The sequence below is a fragment of the Ambystoma mexicanum genome, chromosome 8 (assembly GCF_040938575.1).
Source record: "Ambystoma mexicanum isolate Mex_15411 chromosome 8, UKY_AmexF1_1, whole genome shotgun sequence".
In the NCBI taxonomy this organism is placed as follows: domain Eukaryota; kingdom Metazoa; phylum Chordata; class Amphibia; order Caudata; family Ambystomatidae; genus Ambystoma; species Ambystoma mexicanum.
Window position 1 is genome coordinate 171,791,095 of NC_090929.1, and position 16,052 is coordinate 171,807,146.

At 45.8% G+C, this 16,052-nt stretch overlaps 1 protein-coding gene across 5 annotated transcripts in view; it reads left to right on the plus strand.

Moving 5' to 3' along the window:
* The window catches only part of GPSM1 (G protein signaling modulator 1), a 1,136,422-nt gene that overhangs the window by 315,168 nt on the left and 805,202 nt on the right, over positions 1-16,052 (plus strand). The window contains exon 1 of one of the 5 annotated variants that reach the window (XM_069609570.1): positions 4,709-4,729. The exons of the other annotated variants lie outside the window; for them this stretch is intronic. The gene's annotated coding sequence lies outside the window, so the exon portion shown is untranslated. Of the gene's footprint in view, positions 1-4,708; positions 4,730-16,052 lie in introns of those variants that run through there. 5 annotated transcript variants of the gene reach the window in all.

Sequence of the window (16,052 nt, forward strand, 5' to 3'; positions counted from 1 at the left end):
ACCTGTGCAGCAGAGGGGTGTAGATCCTAAGCATGCCCGCAGTAGTTGCAGGAGAAGAAGCAAAGTCAGAAAGCCACAGCAGTCTGCAGTCCTCATCATTGGGAGTCGGAAACGGAAGCCCCGTAGTCCTGGGAGGCAGAAGTTCCTTACCGGTAACTGTAGCCAGCTTTCAACCGCAGAAGAGGGAAGTCTTTTTATGAACGGGAAAGTAACACGCGCTTAACTAAAATGCTTGCGTGTGATGAAATGGGTATCACATAATATTATCCCCAACAAAATTATCACTGGTCATCAAGAACAGCCATAGGCGATATTTTTGTATGCCAATATTTTTGCGGGGATATTAACACATGGAACTCTGAAAAGTTCTTTCCCTAATATCAGTAATACTTTGTTGTCGAGCGGTTGCGTGGCTCCAGTTCACACGGAGAATGCTGCTGGTAGCTTAATTAAAGCTAAACAGACTTTCCTGAAGAGTTACAAGTATTGACAAGTATTGTTTAAAGGACTGCATGCATGAGACAATATTTCCCTATACCTTGGCGGCTCAGATCTGACCGAAAGGTGAGAACGCGGCTCTCTTACAAGTGGCAGTTCAATACTGCAAGGCTGTTGCGTATGCCTAATCTTGATTCCAATTGAAGATACACATCTTGCAACACATCAAAGGCTGACGCAGGAGATTGTAGAAGTAGTAGAAGGTGAAACCAGAACAAGCATTACCCATGCACGTAGAGGGACTTCTATGAAAGTAAACGTCTATGCATATAGGAACTGTATACCAGGGCTCTGAAGCTGAGGAGTGTATTGTTACCCAAGAGTCTTCATCCAAAGCTGGGAGAGTGGTACAACCGCTTTGGGGTAAGTATTGAAGGCAAGGTGTACACAAAGCTGGGGAAGGGAGCTGGGTACTTGTTCATCAAAGTTGTTTCTATATCTGAATGGCAAGGACTGTTTAAAAGAATAAGAAGTAGTCGAAAAGCCCAAAGCAGACTTTATGGTATCTACAAGATGGGCAAAGAGGATGCCCGTTCTTAAGGTATAGAAAGAAGAGTGCCTTTCCAACCTGTGGACGTAGAAGATGTCTTGTAGAATTGCCTAACCTTGAAGTTGTCGTTGTAGCAGCAGATTGCAAAGCAGTAGAAGTTCTATTAGCTGTAGCCGGACTGTGGCTGTCAGTAATTGTCAGAACTGTTTAAGGTAACTGTGGGCGGGAAAGGACCATGTTCTCACAGTTGCGGCATAGAAGGGTGTTGCTGAGACAGGAGTAAATCTCAAGCAGGAACGTCCTGACAATTTTTATATAAGACACTTCAGAAGCTCAAAGTGAAGAAGTTGTCGTCAAAGTGGGAGAAGGTACTTTTGTCAACTTCATCTATTCTTTCTTGGAAGGAAGTCATCCAAGAAACTCCATCGGTGCTGTTAATTCTTTGTGGAACTGTAAAGCAAGAAGTATTTCAACAAGCAACAAAGAGACTTTGGCTAATGGATTTTATTTGTATGAACTTTATTGTTTCTTTGGAACTTTTCAAGACTGTGGTTAATACTTTTTGTTACATGGAGAAAACTGACTTTGGGACATTCTTGGGCAGCAAGATCTGCCCAGGACCACGAGAAGTCACCCAAGACACTGGGTGTTTGGTAACCTTGTATTTATGTTGTATTTATGTTGTTTTGAATGTTTATGTTGTTTACGGTGAGGGTTAGTTTTGTGAATACTAGGAGGTGTTCCCATAGAACTGAAAATAGGTAGGTAATCCCCTGGTAGAGCAGAGTAGGTTTTGTTTGGATTTCTGTTATTATTTTTGTGTGCAATAAAATGGCAAATCCTGAGAAAACTCAATACAGTCGTGAGTTTCACATTACTGGCCCCTCACCAATGACTCTGAATAGCACTGCACAAGCCGCAACCTAAACTGTGAGCCATAGTAGCCGCGGGTTGGTCATGGACGGTTTCAAAAGCTGTTGTAAACGGCCCATAAACGCAGTAAAGCTGCAATCGGCCATCAGGGCCAGTTTCATTGGCTCCAGTAGGCGTCTTCTTGAGAGGGATTTGTACTGCTCCAGTCATGCACACTGGACTGGATGTACGTGCATACGACCTCTTACGTCCGACTGTCTCCTCTTTCACCCAGAAGCAGCTACCAAATCACAGTTCCTCAGGACATTTCTGATTTGGGCCACCTATGGGGCCCAAGATAGTGATAAGTAAATGTTATTCCCCCCTCCAGCACATATGTGGCCTACCAAAATGATATTCTAATGAACACACGCATTGCCTGCTGCTCGGAACATATGTTTGACTTTACAGGCATGCTTGTGATGTCTCATGCTGCCCATCATTAATGGAGGGTGGGGGGACACCTGTGACCTCTCGGTCTATGGTGTAAACAGTTGTCATTCAGATTTACAAATATACACGGCATAGGACCTGCAGGAGCTCAGTTCGCAATTTACAAGCCTGGATTCCGATGGCATTCGGGCAATTGTGAAGCCACGTTTCTGCCTTAGCCTAGTGCCAGGCACACTGATCCAGTGACTCCTGAGACACACTGATTTTAGGTGTTGTGGAGGTTGGGGGTACAGTGCGTCGTAACACACACAGAACTTCCTCCAGTGCGTCTTACTTTTTGCAGGTACGTCAAACCACACGTAGGTGTGAACACACGCAGCGGTTTGTTTCCCTTGGTTCTCACGGATCCGTACCACTTTACATCTTAACAAACCAAAATAAGATCATGTCGATACACAGCCTAGCACAACCTACATGGCTTTTCATGCCTACACACGGATGTTGTGTCTTGTGCTCTGCATTTACTATTGCCTCATGTCTCTGTGCATCCTAGTCCCTCGTTGCTGCCCAGGTTGCGAAAGGTGAAGTCTTATCCCTCCTATGGTCGCAGCTCTAGAGGCGGTGATGAGGTGCTGCCTCCTGGAGCCGGTCACTTCTTGCACTAGTCCATGGTTTAGTCTGTGGGAAGGCATCTTGAGATCTTGCCAATGCGTTTTAGTGTTATGTTAGCTGTGAGGGTGGCGGCCTCAGAGATGGCCTCTTTCAGCTCGGCCCGTTGGACGGGTGCAGTCTTGGACACCTTGGGCCAGAATAGGCAGTCTCCTTCATAAAACGGTCCACTACAACACAAGGCTTGTCGTCGGAGTGTTTTGTTTTCAGCACTTTCCCCTGCCATGTTCCTGGTTAACACCCCAGTAGGGGTCCTGAAGGAGGGCATTCAGATTGAGGGCAGACTTGTCTTTCAACCTCAAGCATCAGTGTAGTACTTGCTTTAATTTAGAAGGAAACCCCGACTGGACACAGGCACGCTTTTCAATCTGCCCGACCATGTCTACGCATGTCAACCTGGTTTTCAGTCAAACAAGGTTTTCAGTGAGATGGGGCTATCTAGGGCAGAGCCCCGGCAGTCTCTGCAAACTTCCCCCAAGCCGGTCACTTACTCTGTAACCCCTGAACAACCCATGAGATTTCACCTCTACTGGTAAATGAGGCAGACTGTGTGACTGATTTGCAGAATTGAGACAATGGCCTCTGCTCAATTGGAACCGCCCAATCTTCTCATCTCTGAGCAGACACTTTTCCAAAGAGTGTATGTGTCGTGTGGTCTTCCAGACCATTAATTTTGGGGTGCAGATTGTGACAAATGAAATGAGCCCAGAGCCCAGCGTGCACTACATGCTCGGATGGGTTTCATGCTTGAATCCCTATCACAGACATATTTCAAAAGTAAACATTCTGTGTCCATGGCGTAGGTTCCCAAAATGCCCTTTGATTTTATGCAAATCGCTGCGACACGTATTTATCCTCCTCTCCTTTGTCATAGTTCATTCGATTGCAGAATGATGGTGATTTAGTCACTGATTGATATTTTTTGACACTGACTGAGAGTGTTTCCTTTACAAACCGCGAATGCATTCATTTACAATTTCCAGACTGGATGCACACAATACCATCTGAGACCATGCTGAGTGAGTGCCTCAAAGTACATGTTTGCAGGGTGTCCTGGTGTATTGGGTCAAGCAGTGTTAGGCCATGTCCATCACTATTTAGGCCATGCCCCACGTTTAGGCCACGCCCCTTGCATAGAACCCTCCCTCTAGTTCACATCCCACGGAACGCCCTGGCAGCAACCTAGCAGCAGTGCCAGGGTGGCATACCGATAGGATTTACTCTAACTGGGAGCACAATTTAAGACAGGGCCTCGGAGGAATAAAGCAGAGCAATCCCACGCACACAAGGGAGCAGGACGGAAGCGTGTGATCCCGAGTGACAGCAGCTCTTTAGCGTGCTTAATGAGTACGCTGTTGCTGGGAAAACATGCGGAAAGAGCCCTTCTCAATCCAAGCAACTCATCTCATGTAACCGCGCCGCTGACACTGAAAACAAGGTCCCGGGAAGAGCCTGCACGCCCGCCCTCATTAGAGTGCACGAGACTTTAATATGAAATGCGGGACAGATGGCGGAGCAGACTTGTTGCAGAACTGTCGGTACACGTTCTAAAACTGCCGAAACGCCAACAAACAAGCTGGCGCAATACGCGGCGTGATTGCTAGCGGGGCGCGCGTGGTGTGAATAAAACATTGTCATCCAGGCAGACGGGTAGATACGGAGGCACTGGAAGCGGCGTGCACGCGTCACGCGCAATGCCACGTCGCCTCGCAGCGGACATTAAGGCGAAATGGCTAGCTGTAATAACGCAATGTAAAGCCAAAGCAGGTGTGTTTCCAAGTTCAATCTCATGGCTATTTTTTTTAAAGGCTAGTAATATGAGTGGCAAGAGTACAGAGATTATATATCATTCATTCATTTTTGTCATTTGTATAGTGTCTTTCACCATAATTGTGGTCAAGTGCTGTTTGGTTTGTGAGGTCGTAGTCTTTGGAGGGCCTGTGTGCACGTGGACCTACTAGCGCCTGCCGCAAGGACACACAGCCACACGAAATGAAGGTTCAACATAAACTGTTTTATTCGCGCGCTCGGCGCGCTCACATTAACTCAACGCGCGTCACTGTGTCCCCCTGGCCAGGTGATCACGGGCAACGCTACATGGTTGAACACCCTTGGAGGGACCGGTTTTCACATTTGGGAGAATTGGGAGGTGCTATTATGCGTGTGTGCGTTTTGGCCATTACAGTTATGTGAGGGTGGCCTAGACTCTGCTAGTTACCCATGTCTGAATGGCGTGTGGATGGGCAGAGCAGAGGTAAACTAGTGACTAAACAGGGTGGATTGTGTTTAAGCAGATAAGAGAATCCTGTGGGAAGCTACAATTCGAATGCTTGTTGTTAAAGGTAACCCATCAGATTTATAGATGCGTGCTGTCTATGTTATGTTATTTGATATTTGTATAGTGCCTACTGCCACTGTGGACTGCGCCCCGTAGTTCACAGCTGCCAATCGCTAATCGTATGTTGTCTATGACCCCATTCCTGCATCCCTTTTCCACCCCCTGTGATGTCCCTCGTAGACCAGCATTGTTGTGGGTGCCAAGTGGAGGCATGAGGGGACTATATACAACATAACAAATGCTTAGTTCCTTCTCCCCTCCCCCACAACAGCCTAATAAGCAATAAGCAATAAAACAGGTGGCAGAGAAAATGGCGTATTCCCCTGCTGTGATGTCACAACAGTTGACATTCAACTCCACAAATCACAACGCACATCAAGGGGCATAGTTACTAATGCACTCCTTCTATTGAAGCCATGCGCAACACTGGTGAGCCAAAGTGTCTAGAGGCATTGGGCTTCAGGGAGGTAGTGGAACTCCGCTGCTCTGTTCCCACCTGGCTCTCCCGCATTGCTTTTGCATCAGCCAGGGAGGAGATGTGTAGTTCGGCTCCTAGTTGCCATGCTATCACTTATTTATTAATTTGCATTTTTAAAGTGCTCACAGGCGCTGTTACAGGAATCGTTTGTTTTAGTTGCGTAGTTGTTTGTCTTAGTTGCGTATTAATAACGCGCTAAAATACCCAGAGGTTTCTAAGCGTGGACCCGGGGATCGAACCTGTGTTGCTTGGTGTCTTCTTGCTTCCAAGGCGAGCACATTGCCACTGGGCTATCCTCCCTGGACAATCACTGATTTGAGATGTTGTATAATACAATTGGGCATAATGTCTCACCGAGATAAATGAGCATGGGCGATTTCATCGATTCGTGGATCCCAGAACTGGACTGCTGATTGGCTGGACATGCTTTGTTGTAGGTGGAAGAATTAGTGTCAGTTCTGAACTAGACAAGCAGTTTATTTATTTATTTTGACATTTATATAGCGCCCCTAACCCTAAGGCATCTGTGTGCTTTAGCTTAAGAAAATGTTTGCTATCACTTCTACTTTCCTAGTGTATGTTATGTCAAGTAGTACTTGTAAAGTGCTTTACTCCCACTGGTATGACCTTCAAGCCCCGAGGTACTGTAGCACTATGCACCGACTTTGCATTAGTGCATCATTGCATTACACAGCCACACAGAACAGGGCATCACATGGGCAATAATAATTGCAATGATAGGCCTTCGTTTTGAGAATAATTACTGATGCTCCTGGATGGGATGGGATGGGTTGGGTATTGCCTATGTTCTGGCCATGTTGCTTGGATGACTGCAGATTCACATATTAGCATGAACTATTGCTGCATGTATGCGTGAGTGGTTAGTTTCCATTGCATCTGGTTTTTATAGTGCAACTGAATGCAGCCGTGGGCTCTGCAACTAGAGAAATGTAACTTGTCTATTCGAAAAGATTTCCAAATACCTTTTCCAATTTAGTTATTTCAAATAAGAGCAAGAGACATCGCAAACACGTCTGTGTATTTGGTGTCAGGTGAAAATAGACAGACGTTTAAATGGCGTGTTAACCTCCCCACAGCACATTCTCCAAATGTAACGTGAGTCTTCAGCATGTGCTTGCCCCAGTGTGGACTAAAGGTGCTTGCAGGATCACCAGACAGTCTAGCCTGGCTGGCGGTGCCATTTATCATGGAGCCTGGCGCCTGGCTGGCGGTGCTATTGGCAGGAGTAATTATCATTGAGCCTAGCTGGGTGTGGCATGTGCCATGGAGCCTGGCTTCCAATGGTGTTTGCTTCCAAAGGCTGCTGATGGGTCTAGTTGTACCATCAGAAGAGGTTGGCTTGAGATACAGTAATTTCTGAATGCCATTCACACACATTCTCGGCCATTCCATTGATGACATCACATGTACATATACACAGATACAACAGTATGGCGAGGCTGTATGGTTATAGTTGGCATAAGAGGGGGTTGCGGTTGAGCGGGTTTGAGATGGTAGTGGATGTCCTCAGGACTCAGCGGGTCCAGTATCATTTTCTTAGGATGGAGTGGCACGTATTCCTGGTTGAACTCCCCGCTGGCAAAGCAAACCAGCTGCTGACATGGATCCGTGCTTGAGGCCTGGAGTTGGACAACCCTGAGTAAAGTAATCACTGAATGAAGGAACATTCCAGAATAATTTCTTGGCAAGACGAGGTACTTGGTTCTAAATGTAAAGTGTTGTCAAATGATCCGACTGTATGCCTCGGACCAATATCCGTGCAAACATTGTTGAGTGCTCAAAGATCTGGCATGCCTAGTAAAGCATCCGCCATTTTCTGTTCCCTGCATCCGTTGCTCTTACTGGAGTTTGTCACTATCAGGAGAAGGGCCCAAACGTGCTCACAATGCCACCAGCCCCAGAGTCGCCATGACCCATCTGGTCTTGGATCAGCCATCCCTACAGGGCAAGGGTTAACGGTAACAGATTCTAGGGGCTTCACTTCCATCACTATAAGGGTCACCAATGGCCATCAGTGCCTAGCTTTCCAGTGACCATCGATGCAGGTTTCCCAGTAACCATTCATGCCAATGAACGCCAGTGCCAATGCCCTCTTGGGCCATGCATCGTCAGAGTTTCAAATATCATCGCACCCGGAGTCAGTGACCAACAGTGTCTGAGGTTTTGTGCCAATGCACACAAGTGCCAAGATGCTACTGCGAGGGTATAACGTTCATTCTTTTTCCCTCGACTATTTCTTTCTGAAAAAACTGAAAACTATATGGGGGGATTGGTAAGGGGATATAAGGGTTGGGGGTAAGGAATAGTGTCAAATAAAAAGGGGAGATGGGGCTGGGGGAACCCCCCAAATATAAAATAGAAATGTTTTCCATTAACTTTTTTGAAAAAAAGTCTAAAAAAAACCCATCGAAAACAAGACTGGTGATGAATGAACATAGAAACATTGCGAGTACCTATTGCGTGACGGTTTTGCAGAATCCAGTACCTTCTCCTGCATTGCCTCCAGCAACAGCACTAACGTCTATGTCTATTAGTTCCAGGGACCTCAGCGGCATTTCCTTACATGATCAGGACTTTGCCCGGCACTGCAAATTGGGGCCTTCTGTTGGTGCTCATCAGTGCTGGGATTTGTTTCGTGAAGTCCTGCAGTTCTGAGGAGTCCATGCCCTTAACTGTCATTGCCTGAGTGTGCCAGTGCCTCGCGGTTCCTTTCCCTTTGATGCCATGTTTCTATCATAGCCGTGTGCCAGGGGCATGTCCAGTGACTTCTGGGACACACTGAGTTTAGGTGTTGCGGAGGTTGGGGGTTGATGCTTACTTTAAGGGGGCTCATGCTAAGGGATGGGGCCACCGTGCGAGGAATCTTGGAAGAGCTTTCCCAGAATAAAGTCTCTATTTTGTTGAGTTAGACAAGGTTTGGCCATTTGAGTGTAGGATTTGTGACTCTTTTATTGGCCATTCCTTGAAACACTTGTGTTCTAGCTTAGGATGGCCGGGAGGCTAAGGACTACTTAAGATTAGGCTCTGGAACTTTCCGTGGCCACATCTGTGGGCATTGTGTTATAGAGGAGGATGTCCCTGGAGGTACAAGGACATTTAGGATTAGGATAAGAATGTAATGATTTGGATATTCGTTCCATTGTGAAACTCTTCTTTCGCTGGAACTCATGCGTAACATTCCCGTTGCATAATGTCTCCCGCTGCTTACCTCCAGGCCCCCTTGTCGCTTATCTAGAGTTGCTCTTAGAATCCTCACCTCTTGCATTACCCCCTCCTCTTCTGAACCCCTGCGAATCTCCTCTCTCCTAATTTGGAGGACATTCTGCAAATCCCTGGGTCACCCACCGCTTCCTTGACCCCCAAGACTCCACAGTCCGCTTGCCCTACCTCACCGACCCATTTACCATCACTCACCATGCCCTGTCGCCCAACCCCTCACACAGCTCCACCTGCACGGCCCATACACCCCTTAAGCGGAAGACGCTTGTAGAAAGGATGTTTCACATGAGATCACATGCAATGTCCTGCTAGCGGTAATGCTTTCGATCTTTCTCTTTGAGTGCCCTAAACATCATGGGCCTCATTATAGGGTTTTCTGCAACGAACCCCGCTTCTGGACATTCATCCATCAAAGATGTTGGTCACCTGCAGAAACCCACTTCGTGTTATCCCATCCTTGACACTGTTTACTTTAGCAACTTGCTTCTTAGCAATCGACGTTTCCTTGGTTCCTAAAGGTGTTGCTTATTCAGAATTAGGGTTGGAGTAAGGACATCAGGTTGGAACCATACTTCTCATGTCACATGTGCGATCGCTCGGCCTCACCACGTACCTCGAAATAAAAATGTCACTGTTCACCAACTTCTTGGGCAATACATGACCCACTCCTTACTAGTGTTACTCTCCATACTCCAAGTGCTAGTTCTATGGGGGTCATTCGCCTTAATTCTCTACACCAATCCACCTGAACCTCGGTGAAGGGTTCAGTCACTGAGGCCAAACCAGTGGCCACAATCAAGAGGCACAATCTGATCATCCTGAGAAGAGAAACATTCACCGACTCTGCAAAGAAGACAGCCCCCCACCCAACCCCCACCCTCTTCTCCCGGCTCTGATTGGTCCACAGGTGCACCCATCGTGTAGACCCCACGTAAACGGCCTGGAAACTCCCAAGGAAGCGTCAAGCCCCTACTGGGAGCAACGGCTCAAATTCAGCTCGCGGTGTTTGCTTAACAAGGGACTCGCAAAACAGTCTCGCACAGCTCCAACTGGCCCAAATGCAGCATGGCTTAGCCCTCACAGACCTTCACATTGCCTCTCACAGAGCCTCAGCTCGCGTGCCGCTTCCACTCACCAAATACTCCTTGAAGCCCTTTGTGTACCTTTCAATCACGGCATACAAAGCCATACCTCTGCCTTGTGCTCATTGTAAACTGGCCTCCGGGGCTTCCGATCTTTCTCTTTGAGTGCCCTAACCATCCTGGGCCTCATTATAGAGTGTGGCAGTAATTCAGTGGTAATCTACCCAATTGCCACTAAAATAGTCTACCGTTACCGCCACTTGGTCCCGTGGGTTTACACGTGGCGGTAGGCAGTGTAATTCCCCATTTTGGGAGTGCATAGGATTCTGTGGGGATTTTTGGTAGATTTACCACTGACTGTATTACCGCGTGAGAACTGCTGATTTTTGGAGGTGCTGTGGAGGATTTACCACCAGCAATAAGCTTTAGGTGAATACACCCCTTTTCCTCCAAAAATCTGCGGATTTATCGTGCAGTAATACCGTTGACGGTAAATCCGCTAAAACCTACAATTTAGTGGTAATTTCTTTACCGCCACTTTTTTCCTGGGCAGGGTCGGCGTGCTGGCCTCGCAGCATTCCCTTTCCAAGTACCAGCACTGCGCAAAGGCAAGCCGCGGTTGTAAAGTGCTTAATGGAAGAGCACACATGCCAAGGTTACCCACACACTGCGAGGCGCTCACGTGTGTCTGAATGCTTCTGAAACACATACTGTGTGCACATTTACGGGAAGGTTTGCATGAAAGCACTTGCGTGTATAATACACAGCTAAGTAGACATCAAGGGCAGGTAGCTATCACCAGACCCCTGTGGATTGGATGTTTCCCTGCCCGTTGCAAAACCGCAGACTCTACTTCACCACCGCCCTTGCATTATAAATGCTGCGTCTTTGAAATCCACGAACATGATTCGAATTATGGAATGTCTCTTTGCACAGCTAGTGCCAAGACATGCTCCTGGCCCACCTGCTAAGCAGACTGTCATATGGTGACCAGGGGCCAGAGTACAGAAACTTTGCACCGGTGCAAGTGCAAAGTTTGCACAATACTAGCACTAGGGCAAAGTTTGCCCTCTTTTTAAAAACAATGGGACACATTAGAAAACGATTGCACCATGCCAAGTGTAGTTTGGCATGGTATAAGCACCAGGGCAAAAATTGGCGTAGTGTAAAAAAGATACATTTTTGACGAATTTTTTCACCAGGGCAAACTTTGCCCTAGTGCTAATACCATTCCGTATTAGCACTAGGGCAAACTTTGCCCTGTTGTAATAATGCATTGAAAATTTATCTTTTTTGCACTATGGCATTTTTTGCCCTGGTGCTTATACCATGCCAAACTGCACTTGTCATGGTGCAATGGTTTTCTAATGTGTCCCATTGTTTTTAAACATAGGGCAAACTTTGCCCTAGTGCTAATACCGTGCAACTTTGCACTTGCATCGGTGCAAACCTTCTGTAATCTGGCCCCAGATATTCAAAATAACAAAACCGGGACGGCTACAAACATGGAAGTATGATGTAACACCCCCCCATATTGAATTAGACATCCAGGAACCTGCGTATTGTGATTTGCTCTTTGTGTGTGAATCGGGGCCCTTTGCGCACAGAAAGTGCCGTAATCACACACTGCGCACCAGCTCGCATGGGATTATTTTTTGATTTACCATGCGCAGTCTGCCTGTGGCCGCGAGAGCAAAATCTGTGAACGGCATTTTACGCGCACTGACGTCATTCTTTGAGAAAGGGACCCAGTATAGTACGAATACCGGACTCGCACCACATATCCTATTTCTCATTGCTGTTTCCACAGTTCCAGAGCGCAGTGGTGGTGTTTTCCCTGTATAAAACAAATGTTTATATATTCTGTTCCTGCTGCAGCCTCCACTATTTTATGGGAAAGAAACCTCAATGGCCTGTATTCAATAAATGGAAGCACCTGTGCACTGCTGTTTTACCGCCAATATTTGTACTTTTTTGAAAATGTACCGTAAAACGAGGAGGATTCCCTGCACCCTCTCTTTCCCCCAACACCACACCATCTCTCCCGCTTACACCCATCCTGTGTTGCCTTATCCAAGCAGCCCCTTTGCATTTTGCGGCACAAAGAAATTGATTAAAAAATCGGCGATAAAAAAATGATTGCAGTGAAGAAATACATGCTAGAAAGACCGGGTAACGCACAGTCATCTGCGCACTGCTTATTCAATCGTTGCCATAAACACACATAAGAAACACTCTTCATAGCGCAGGAGGCCATGCGAATGCTGGAATGTTCCTTTCATAATGCCTGGACGCAAACTTTGCACACGCACCGTCGATCATGGAGAACAGGCTCCACAACTGGGTCCAGATTATCTAACATTTGCACTAGTGCTAAAAGTGAGCAGATGCTTTGATAATACAAAACGAGTAAACCGAATTCGTCACAATCCATATTCTCTAAAAAAGGATTGCACTAGCGGAAAAAAGAACCCAACAATGTTTTCACTGTGTTTGCTGCATAACATAGAGCATTTATTTGCATGTCACGCAGCAAACCCAGTAAATAAAACAGCCTGCTCCAATTTTCCCCAGGTGAAATTATTTTTGATAATACGGCCAGGTGACATTTTTTTTTGATAATACTGATTGGGGCTAAACCTGTTTTCTCCATTATCAAAGCAGCAAAATTGGTGCTAAATTAATTTGCTGCAAATCTTTGACAAGCTGGCCCCAGGTAACTTCCCCTTCTGAAATGTCGACATACAACTAGGAGCGTAAACATACGCAAACATTCCCAGCACAATTTCTGTAACGAGGGCCCTGTTTATCATCGTCTCTGTGTGGGGAGGGTTATCATTTTATCTCAACCCTTTAATTAAACCATTGCAGTGAGTTAACATTGTCTACAAAGCAAGCGATACATGATTGGAGGTCTGTCGCAGACGATGCGCCCGCGTCCTGAACGGACTGCCGAGTCCTATGTCACGTGAGCCATTGTGAATGATTACGCTGACTTCTGGGGTCTCCGCAAAGTTTACATTGGTGATAGTAGCCAGGCACCTGCCACTTACCTGCACACATTGGGTTTGCAAGGTGTCTGCTTATCACACATTGGAGTTTCATTAACACAGCCTTTCATCGCTGTTTGCTCTTCAGTTTGGCCTTATCTCCTCTCCGGGTTTTGGTTATTGGTCATTGCAGTCCATGTCGCCTCCGGGGCCTGCGTTCCCAGCTCTGGAACCGGTGGCAGCCTCCTTGGATTTCACCCATTGAGGTTTGCTTGTGTTTGGGACACCATGAGTGGTGCCCTACAAATCACCTAAAACAAACTGCGTAGATATAAATCAACCAAAACCATAGACTGTCCCCGCTCCGTGACAAACACCCAATACAAATCAACCAAAACCATAGACTGTCCCCGCTCCGTGACAAACACCCAATACAAATCAACCAAAACCATAGACTGTCCCCGCTCCGTGACAAACACCCAATACAAATCAACCAAAACCATAGACTGTCCCCGCTCCGTGACAAACACCCAATACAAATCAACCAAAACCATAGATTGGCCCTGCTCCGTGACAAACACCCAATGCAAATCAACCAAAACCATAAATTGGCCCTGCTCCGTGACGAACACCCAATACAAATCAACCAAAACCATAGATTGGCCCTGCGCTGTGACAAACACCCAATACAAATCAACCAAAACCATAGATTGGCCCCGCTCCGTGACAAACACCCAATACATGTCAACCAAAACCATAGATTGGCCCTGCTCCGAACACCCTTCACCACAACCGCAAGAAATGCGATCACATACAAGAGCACTTTAATTTAAATCAAAGTAAATATAAAACAATAATTTCATCGTATTGAATGAAGTAATTAAAAAAAATATGAAACATACAATGAACACCTATAGAATAAAGTAATGAGCGAGAGCGATTTTTTTCATTACTACTAATAAGAATGTCTCCACTGCAAAGCATAGCAAAGGTTCATTGAGCATTAATAAAAATATAAGTGGTGCGCTTCACTCTCTAAAACCATATCTCCTCAAAACAGGTAACCGCGTGCAACGGCGACTCGCAGTATACTTGGGACAGAATAACATGAAATGTGATAGGTCCTCAAGCGCTGCCAAAGTGCAAGTGCATGGGCGCTTTCGAGCGAGCTGTGTTCAAACGAAAAGGTGAAAGATGTATTCGGTTTGAAGAGAAACCAGAGCCTTTAGTGGAAGACTGGTTACATGATGTTCAGATTCCATCAGACTTTGAGAAAATGTTGTTACGTGAACTGCATCGGGAAGACCGTTATTTGGAACTGTGCAGGCACTTTAATAATCTCTATGGTACGTAAGGAAAAGGTTCATTTTGAGAACAGTTGAATCGATAGTGTACATTCTGGGTACATTGTGTAGTATGCAATGCATATGTTTGTGTTTGTGTGCGTGTATGGATTTGTGTGTTTTTTGTTTTTCTTTCATGTTTGGGGATTTATATTTTTAAATTGACCTTTAAGGTGCTACTGTACTTGTTATTATATTCGACATATGATTGATTTGAATTTCTTTTGTGAGTTGACAATATGTTCAGTTGATGCTAAAAAGGGTGAGGACTGGCTGGAGAGTATTGTGAAATATTGGATTTTGTTAATTATTTGTTGTAATACTTTCTTTAAAAATGTAAATAAAGAGTTTAAAAAAGAAATAAAAAATGAAATTTAGTTAGAAGTGCATTTGAGAACATGTCTATAGTCCAATGTAGATATCGCTCAGGGCCTGGCTTAGTCTTTAATGAGAGGCATCGTCTTATTGTGCATTTCATCAAATCTCTTCTGTTTGGGATTGTTGTAATAGGAAATATTTATCTCTAATCAAAGTTTTATCATTTCTTGGAATCTAATCCAGTTGTGCAAATCGGGCTACTGAGCCGATTTCATTTAGCTCCGTTTTTACATCGGACACCCAAGGTTTACAACTTAGTCTGTCACTAGTGATAACATCGGACAATACATTAGTCACACACATTTCCAAGTTAGTCCATTGTTATGAAGGGTACCTCTGGACAAGTCAGGTAAGTTCATGCTAAGTTCCTTTATTAAGAATGCAACAAAGTCCTTTAAGACATCGGACAGGAACGCACTGGCTCCGATCACCCAGGCTACTTCTTTCCAACTGCCTGTGGTGGAACACCAGCGGCATAACATTCCCTCACTCATACATGCACATTCTAACATTCCATCATTCACTGTGACCTCATACATTCCAGACCAGCATGCATTCATCCATGAAGCAAAGCACATCACAACATCCATATGGAGCACCCTGATAAGACTGTCTACGTTCTCAAGCCGTCTTCAATGTATGGTACCCCAACTTCCTCATGGAGCAGAGGAGAGAATTGACTGGGGCACCTTCGGGATACTTTGCAAGACCAGCTGCAACTAGATTGTGCACATCTGCGCTGCCCCAAATCCCTGCACCATAAGCTGTTGACCTACAGGTTAATGACTGAATATGGCTGCCCCCTGTTGATGAAGCAAAAGGAAGAAGAAATGCATTGGCCTGCTTCACACGCGATGCAACATTAGCTACTAGATGTGGCCATTTCAAATCGTTCAGTACGAGTATGCCCAAATAATCCTAGCTCTCGACTCATCTGATCCTTTGGTCTGAGGGGCATTGTCTTCTGACCCATAGTCAGAAATCTTAGATTTCCCTTTATTGATAGGTGAGCCCCTTGAATCCATAACATTGGCAACGTGATACACTTTGGAGAGCCTTTGGAGACCACAATAGAACTCTATTCACACAGTCAAAGGCACACGAAAGGTCCTTAAATGCTACATATAATGGTGATCCATATCAAGCATTACATAGCGAAGCAATTCATATCCGAATCAGGATCTGCTCCTGTGTCCCTACCTCTCTCCTGAGCCATACTGGGTTTCTGAGCTGGGATTGGA